Source organism: Perissodus microlepis, chromosome 23, assembly GCF_051167445.1.
Source record: "Perissodus microlepis isolate ML-2025 ecotype Zambia chromosome 23, ASM5116744v1, whole genome shotgun sequence".
Lineage (NCBI taxonomy): Eukaryota > Metazoa > Chordata > Actinopteri > Cichliformes > Cichlidae > Perissodus > Perissodus microlepis.
This window is the reverse complement of record NC_140482.1, coordinates 25,725,492-25,734,442: the sequence shown is the minus strand read 5'-3', so window position 1 is coordinate 25,734,442 and position 8,951 is coordinate 25,725,492.

Genomic DNA, 8,951 nt, shown 5'->3' with positions numbered 1-8,951 from the left:
AACATTTAGCGTTATATAAGTCTCTAAACAACTCTAATGCTCACCTGATCTCTGAGCTCATTAAAGACTTTCCTGATGAGTGTAGGGTCTTAGTTGCTAGTTTCAAATGTTATTAAATAAAATATGTTTATTTAGAAAAGTATGGTCAAAGAAGGTCCAGAATTCACTCATTACATGTAGTTTCAAAAAGCTTTAGGCTTTTAAATGGGACTTCACTAAGTTAATGGGTGACATGATGATGGATAAATCTGTTTTACGTGCAGTCTACAGTTTTCCACTGAAGCTGCAAAGTAAGGGAAAACCAAAGATAGGAATGATATTATTTAAAAGCAACATGACTCTCATAATATGGATATTTGCGCTGACTGGGAGTTAATTTTTTTATAGCTTTGTTTACAATGCAATTACGATAACAGGCTTAACTAATTAAATCTCCCTTGGTCCATAAAAAGATCACAAAATAGTGGGTTTTGAGGCATTAAGACAAAAAGTCTATTTGCCAAAAACTGCAGGTTAAACAGAAAAATAACATGTCATGATCTTCAAATGGAAATTAAGACATTCAAATGCGCTTTTCATGGAAGTAGTAATACGATCGCACTAGTCCAATATGGCGGCCAACCAAACCGGTTTGACAACCTGTTTGACCAGTTCTGTGTGTGTGCGCATGCGCGTTCAGGTGTGGAAACACACAGGGTGTCAGAGAGGTTATATGAGTTTATGTTTTTTTAACTGGGTTTTAATTTAAACAAACCATAGGGTTTTTAATTAAACTATTTTATCGCTTTGGTGTGTCTCAACATTCAGTTATGCAGACATATGTGTTCTTAAGAGCAATTCTTTGTTTTTGTGTGGAGGGGTGGAAGCCGTTTTCCTTCACAGTGCGCATTAACAAAGCTGGAATGCTTTTTATTTCCATCTAGTCAAAAGTGTTGGTAACAGTGTTTTAATCACACTAATTTTGTGATTCTGGGGTTAGGGTTAGGTTTGCTATATAAATATGCTCAAGAGTCTATCATATGTTTGACATCCAGCTAAAAATTTGAAAATATATATTTTTAAATCAGTAACTTTGCAAATTCAGAGGAAATGTTTTTTGGACAACAAATGAGTCACGTTTTAAAAACAGTTTGAACAATCTGCGCTGCCAAACAGACATTTATGAAGCGCCGGCTATAACATACATGCTTACGGTGTGAAAGGACTGCGGATGTCTTGGAGCAGAGAACCGCATTGTATTGTTGCTTTTCTCTTATGCATAAGCAACGCCAGCCTGTCAGAAACGCTCTGTGTGGGTAGAAAATGGTCTGCACCGGCGCTGGTCCTGACGCGTAAGAGCGAGGGTCTCACGCTCTGAGGAACGCTTCATATAGGACCGGGTGCTTCCAAAACCAATAGATGGGGGGCCGATAAGTCTGGGGGCGAAACACCTGCTGGGCATCACCTTGCTGTGCAAGTTTAAAACAATGAGGGTGGGGCACGCAGTTGCTGAGCTCCGGTGTAACTGGCCAAGATAGGCCTAAGGGTCCGCTGTTGCTGGCTACTTCAGAAAATATGCGAGACCCTGCGCGACTGGTACATCTGCGGAGCTTTTACCTTCTCGAGGAATTACAAAAAGAGCCGATACCGGCCACTTTAAACAATAGGTTGGGCCCTTGTTTGCATGGTACTCTCAACAACTAAGTGATACATCTATCTTTTGTCTTCCTATGGAATCACAACAATTAAATGATACCCGCGTTGGGCTTTTGCAATCCTGAACAATTTCAAACAATTAACCGGCTGTTGAAAAGACGGAGCGGGTCTGTGCGACTGGTTTTAGAAGTATCACTGCAGCATTTATTTTCTAAAGGGCTGAATGTTAGTTGCGACCATCTGTTGTGTTAAAAACTACTCTGAAACCATGAAACCCCTTACGGAAGAAATTCCCGTTTGATCCGTTTTTAAATAAATAAAATGCTTGCATCACTGCATGCTGTGACATCAGAATCACAAAATGAGTGTGATTAAAACACAATTAGTTTGAAAGAGCGATACTGGCTGCTTTGGGGAAAAAGGTGACATCGTGTGCAACGTGTTTTAGAAGTAGTCCAATAGCGTTTATTTTCTAAAGGGCTGAATGTTATTTGTGACCATTTACTGTGTTAAAAAACTAGCTGGCTCTGTCTCCCTCTTAGTTCAACATTCCGAAATCCCGATTTTTAAATAAAATGATCGCATCAACCCGTGAAAGAAACCCCAGTAGATGCCTAAAAACTAGTTAGATTAAAAACTAGTGGTTTGATTAAATGAAACGCTTGTGAACAGGCTGTCATTGCCCATTCAGAAGAAATTCTCATTTGTGCCGTTTTTAAAATCGCTGCATGCAGAGACATTGTCTGCATAACTGAATGTTGAGACACACCAAAGCGATAAAATAGTTTAATTAAAAACCCTATGGTTTGTTTAAATTAAAACCCAGTTAAAAAAACATAAACTCATATAACCTCTCTGACACCCTGTGTGTTTCCACACCTGAACGCGCATGCGCACACGCACGAAACCGGTCAAACAGGTTGTCAAACCAGTTTGGTTGGCCGCCATATTGGACTAGTGCCATCGTATTACTACTCATGGACTTTTGATTTTTTTTTTATCAGGGCTTTGGATGGAATTTAGAATGTTAACAATGTCTTTATTGATGTTATTTAAGCCTTAAAGAGGTCTCAAAGGCATTTAAGGAGACCACTTTGTGGTCACTTTGCTACTTTGCTACTAGCCTCCTTAATTAGCTCTGCAACAACTACAACCCTAAAACCTGCACAAGAACCTCTGGCAGAGAGTATTTGACATTTTACACATTTTGTAGACCTCTGTGACCTTTCACTCACATTTAGAAAATGTTAAAACTGTTACTCTCCTCTGAGGTTAATCTCTTCCTCAGCAGGATGTTTTCTTTCCACTCTGATACTCATCGCTAGTAATGGCTCTCGTTTTTCAGAGTTGCCGTGTTTTTAATATGGAGCTCATCATCACTGTGAGGTCCTGCAGACTTTGCCCTCTCTCACAGCTCAGCTTTCACAATTCTTTAATTCACAAAATTAAAGCTCCTGTTGTTCTTGAGAGGAAAAATACTTGTGACAAATAGTTTACCTGCTCTGCAAAACACCTCCATCCTTTTCACATCTGCTGCCTGACGACAGAAATAAAAAGCAGCTGTGATTTCACATTTTCAGGATGTTTCATTGGGTGCTGATGAGCTGTTTGATTTCCTGATTAGCTTTGGTGACAATAAAATGTATCTAAATTTACAAAATCCACCTTTGAGTTTGGATGAAATACCAGAATTATAGCTGGATTCAAGAACATTGAAGGGTGTTAAATCTGAAGCAGTAACATGATTTGTTACAAAGCAAGACAATTTTTCTGATCACAATTATAGGGTTTGCTGAGTCTGATCTGATTTTTGCATTTACTCTAAATTGGACTAAGCCTGTATCTGGTGCACTGTAATAATAACTGTAACTTTTAACTTGCGACTTGATCAAAATGCTAAAGATCCTGGTTAAAAACTATTATTCTGATCAGTCCTGATGAGGAACATTAGAGCATGTTTGATACATTATCTGACTAATATTATGGCTTGCTGTGTAATGCAGCCCATTTCAGAGGTTTGTGCTTTGGTTTTGGTGAGTGAAATTCTTGTGTTTCATGAGTCTGTTGGGCCTCAGTCACACAGGCAAGAGACTGGTAGGTAACAACCCTGGCAACCCTGCATTGCAACAGAAAAATGTTTGTGTATTCCCCAACTGGTTGGCTGGAGGTAAAATTGTTTAGCAAGTGTTATTAGACAAGTTGGTGTTCCATGTAAACTACTGAGAGAAACTCATGAGTAGGTCTGTAAAGTAAACCAAAGTAAAACCGGAGACTCAAAACTGTAATGCTGGACTCTAATTTAGGACTCGGGGCTGAGAGTACAGCTTTTGATGTATATGGCCTCCTCCACCTTGCATGAATGTCAATGTTATATCCAGTAACATGCTACCTAGGAAAACATAAAGTCTCCACAAAATTCAACTTAGGATGCAGTTAATTTGAACAGAAAGACCATTTTTAGTAAAGTCAGTCACAGATATTGCTAATCTGAAAAGTAATGAAGTAAAACAACAAATTAATTTTATACATTCCAATATATATTCTTTTTAACTTGCTGTGCAGTTAATGTAAGCTAACTTCTCTGCTTTATACTGCATGAACAAAGGCTGTTACTGCAATCTCTACTAGTGACCTCTGAGGCACAATTTCTTCTGGTGGAGTTTCTAATTTTTTCATTTCCTTCAGTCCTTTTGCAACATATCGATTTGGAATTTAACTATCTCACATCTTGAATAAGACTTACTCTGAGTTTCTGCAGCTCTCATTAACATGTTTCTATCAAGAACTCCTGGAAAACTTTAGAAAGTAAAAGTTCCCGCAGCTTTTATTCCTTGTGAAACGATCGAGTTGTGACCTGTAGTTCTCGGCTGGTTTATGCACAGTTATGTAACTTCTGTCCTTCATGAGTTTCACAGATCAAAGTTTTGCAAAGTGTCAATAGAGTCCACAAGAGTGACCTCATTTCCTGACTTCTCAGCAGGTTCTACTGGTTTCACAAAACAGGACTTTTTTTTTTTCCTTCGCTCCATTTAATATAAGGGATAAGGGTACTTTGGGGTTGCTGTATCTGATTGTCTCTCTTGGATAGAACATTATTAGGATTTTTTGTTGAACTGTTTATAACCATACATTTTTCAGCACAGCATTTTGGGCAAAAATTTTACTGTGAGTCATATGGCTACCTGATGGCTGGACTAAAATGCTGCACATTTGTACACGCCAACCCTTTTAATAAACAATTATCCATTTTTTGTGCAGAAACCTTTGTTCACCAGTGTTCTTCTTTGTCTAAAATGAAATGTTTGAAAGTTTGGTCAGAAGAAGCACATGAGAATAACTGACTTTTTGATGAAAGTTTTCACTTTAACAATAAAATAAGCCCCTTTTGCTGCTGTAGTCTTGTGATTCCCCTTTAGGCTTCAGTTGGGATGACTAGAGTTTAAAGAAGACATTTTCTGTTTTCAGTCATTTATATCTGGCAATGAGTCTCTGATTTGCAACCTCAACCACCATCCAAAACAGCCTTATGGCAAAATGTGAAAAAGCCATGAAAAGACGTGCTTGTTTGTGTAGATGGGCACAAATTGTGCTCTTTTTTTCATTACAGTCAGCACAACTTTGAAATTGGGGGAACGTTTTATGTCTACGCTATCCATGTTTCTGAGAGTCTTCTGAGCAGATAGTGCAACAAAGAGAACTTTTTAAAAAATGCCACGCTTTGAATTTTCACCCAATTCATGACCTTTTTTCTTAACTTATGTGAGATGATTTACTGCCTACAACCTGCAGCAAATCACAAATTAAGTGTGATTCAGTAATTAAAATAAAGCGTGAAGTTATTCAGTTGAATGTGGAACTCCAAGTGTCCCTCATACGCTTCAAGATGTCCAATAGATTAGGTACTTCACAAACTTCAATGTAATTGGATTTTCTATGCAAAATCAGGGAGAAGTGAGGAAAGTTAGGAGAGAAACAGAATTAGTAAGAAAATGCATGTCATTGATTGAATTAGAAAAAGCACAAGTAGAAAGCTTACAGTAGAGGTGGGTCACAAAGTAGCTTGCAGCAAATGTAGATGGGCTAAAGCATCTTAAATAAGATATTCTTTATGAGATTTGCAAAGTAGAAACGGATCTGACAGACTGTTCAGTCCATGGTCTGTCAGAAATGATTTATTATTTATTTGGTCCTAAATCAATAAATATTAGTTTGTCTGTGATAGAATCCACATAAAACACTAAAGATTTCCTGGTGGTCTCCTTGAAAATGATTAAAAGATTATTTTCCTGATCACTGAATGGCTGATTAATTGTATAATTATTCAGTTCTACTTGTTTTCTATTAAACGTGAGCCTGATAAGTACCCTCATTAGCAGCTGAAATGATACTGAGCTCTGCAAACCTGCGGATGTCTGTTTCTTTCTTGTGATTTCTGTTGGAAATGTTTTTCTTTTTTTTTCTTAAACAAATGTAAACTTGAAAAACCTACTGTTGTTTACTAAAGACATATTGAAAACTTGCAAGATATCAAATGAAAGTGAAAAAGTTTGGAGAGTTGCCATGTTGTTTTGGGGGCTCTGAAATTACAAACTGTAGCAAGTTCAAAATGATTTTACAGTCTCTCACGTTTCGCTGCAAAAATTCTTGTTTTACGAACATGCAACACGTTTGTATGCAGCTACAACTGTGTCTGAAATCCCTCACAATGCATACAGCTGCCTTCTCTCACGCTTCTCGCCTTTCCTGCTTAAAACCAGAAAATCTCAATTTCCTGGAGATTGAGGCGAATGCAGTGCTTCTTTTCTCAGATCAAGTCTGGAGCCTGATACGATGCCATGCGAATAAACGAAAATGCTCCTTTGTCCTAACAATTCTGAACACTCGTAGGGGAAAAATCCAAAGGATTCATCCAAAGGGCTTCAACCACAAGGTCACTGAAATATTACAAAACAGAGTATCCAATTTACAGAAGCAAAAAATAGCAACATAACTAACGAAACAAAATAACACGATAACAATGCAAAAAAAGTATCAGATAGTGAAAGGTAAAAACAGAACAAAAACAACAGCAAAAAGCACCAACATGAAAAAAAAAATGATGAAAAACACAAAAAACTAGCCTCACTATAAAAAACACATCCACTGGCTTGGTACACAACACACAGCAGGTCAAGCGCTGTCTTTCTAAACACAGAAAGCAACATCACAACAAATAAAAACAATGCAATATAACACTTATAAACGAGAAAATATGATACAGCCCATGTCAATATCAACAAAGCTACATGCATCAGCATTCTAAATAACATCTATGACATGAAAAATTGCAAGAGAACATTCAAAGGTTGAAAGTAACAACACAAACGGTAACAAAAAGAACTCAACAAAGAAACTACACAAAGGAATAAAGTGACAAATTGCAAAAAGCAAAACAATGAAAAGCAAATTTATTAAAAAAGCAACAAAATGTAACAGCACAACTTAACGTTAAAACGTAAATACAGTAAAAGACAACATTGCGAAAAAAAGCAACAAGACACGAAACAACAGCAACACAACCACAACAGCCAACAATCAAAAGCCTCAAATGTCAAAAAGTAACAAGCAAGAATAATAGCAACATCACGACAAAACACGACAAATGAAAGCAATAAATGATTATAACCCAATGAACAGTAACAACAAATAGAAAAGCAATAAAACAGCTACACAAATACAGGAAAACAATGCAAAACGCAGCAAGCAATAACTAATGAACGGCAACAATGCAAATGATCATAACGTGATGAAAGGAACAAATAACAACACAAGAAAAAGGAACAACAAGCAGCAAGAATCACTGAAGAGCAATAAACATAACAAAAATCATCATCAACACAGGAAACAGCAACAATCAAAAGCAACAAATAAACAGCAGCAAGCAACACAAGGAAAAGCTTATTGTTGGATTTTGGTACCAGACTGATTCAGATTAAAGAAACTGTGCAGCTGTTGACAAGTTGACCAACCTCTGCAACATGTCATGAATGACAAACTCTCCCACAGTTTTTTTCTGCTTCGGCCTCTCTGAACCAGGCATTACCTCACCTACCAGTTGTCCCATTTGTCATTAGTGATCCAGAGAGAGCGTTCATGTCTTACATCACAAGGTGAAATTACAGCAGACCTGACACGGTGCTCTTATTCTGACGAGACTTCCTGCTCTGATTTTTTTTCTCTCCTTCTCGTTCATGGTGAACAAACCTCCACTTTTCTGGTCACAGAGTTGAGAAGTCGTCACTATTTTCCCTTCTTTCTATGTGGTTTCAGAACTGGAAAACTGATGTAATCTGTCACATCACTGCTGGTGTTTCTAACTGGAATTGCGGTTGAATTTGTGACACTGGGGGATGAGGGGGTTTGTGGGTAATATGAGGATGGATGATCTGAGAAGGGGCTAAAAACACAATATGATCCCCTAAAAATGTTCTCGTCCCTCACTTTAATGACTTCAGTGTGGAGTCTGCAGCTGCGTCCAACCAGACCTCAGTCAGTTTTCCAAATTTAAAGACGTCTTCTCTTAGGTTCACTTTCTCTAAGAAGACCATTCAACCTGTGAAGAACAGCAACACTCAGTACAGTTTTTCGCTCTTGGGCTTTTTGCAGTTTCTCTGAACATTGCACAGTTTGACCTTGGGGTGAATTTCTTGTGATATCCATTCGTGTCTGGGAAGTTTGGCAGCTGCCTTGAATGTTTTTGATTTGTAAATATTTTTTTTTTCATTGTAGAATGATAGACTTCAGATTCCTTGGAAATAGCCTCATAACCCTTCCCAGACTGATGGGCAACAGTTGCTCCCCTTAATTCATTGCTGATGTATTTTCTCTTTGGCACCGTGTTAACACACACCTGAAGGTTCCAGACCCGCAAACTGAAAAAAACTTCTGCTTTTCATCAAGTGCATTCAAATCAGCATCATGTGGCTGCTACTTACCCTTTAAATTCCCATGGAAACACTGAGGTATAGTTAGTTTTTCACAGGACTGCAATGTATTTTGAAAAAGTTGTTTTTTTGCATGATAAAAATGATCAAAATTGGCATTTTGACCACTGCTGTGTTATTTTTTCAGAAAAGAAGTAATCACATTTGTAAGAGGGCTTTTAAGTAACGTCAGCATGCTTGGTTATCTTATCTTAGCTCTAATATGTACCTGGAGTAGATATACAGAAACCTTTGGCAAGTTCTGAATTTTACTTGCTTATTTAGAAATTTTGTAATGTTTAATATATCTATATAGACTATTGTCTTTGAGTATAGTGATCAAACTTAATCACC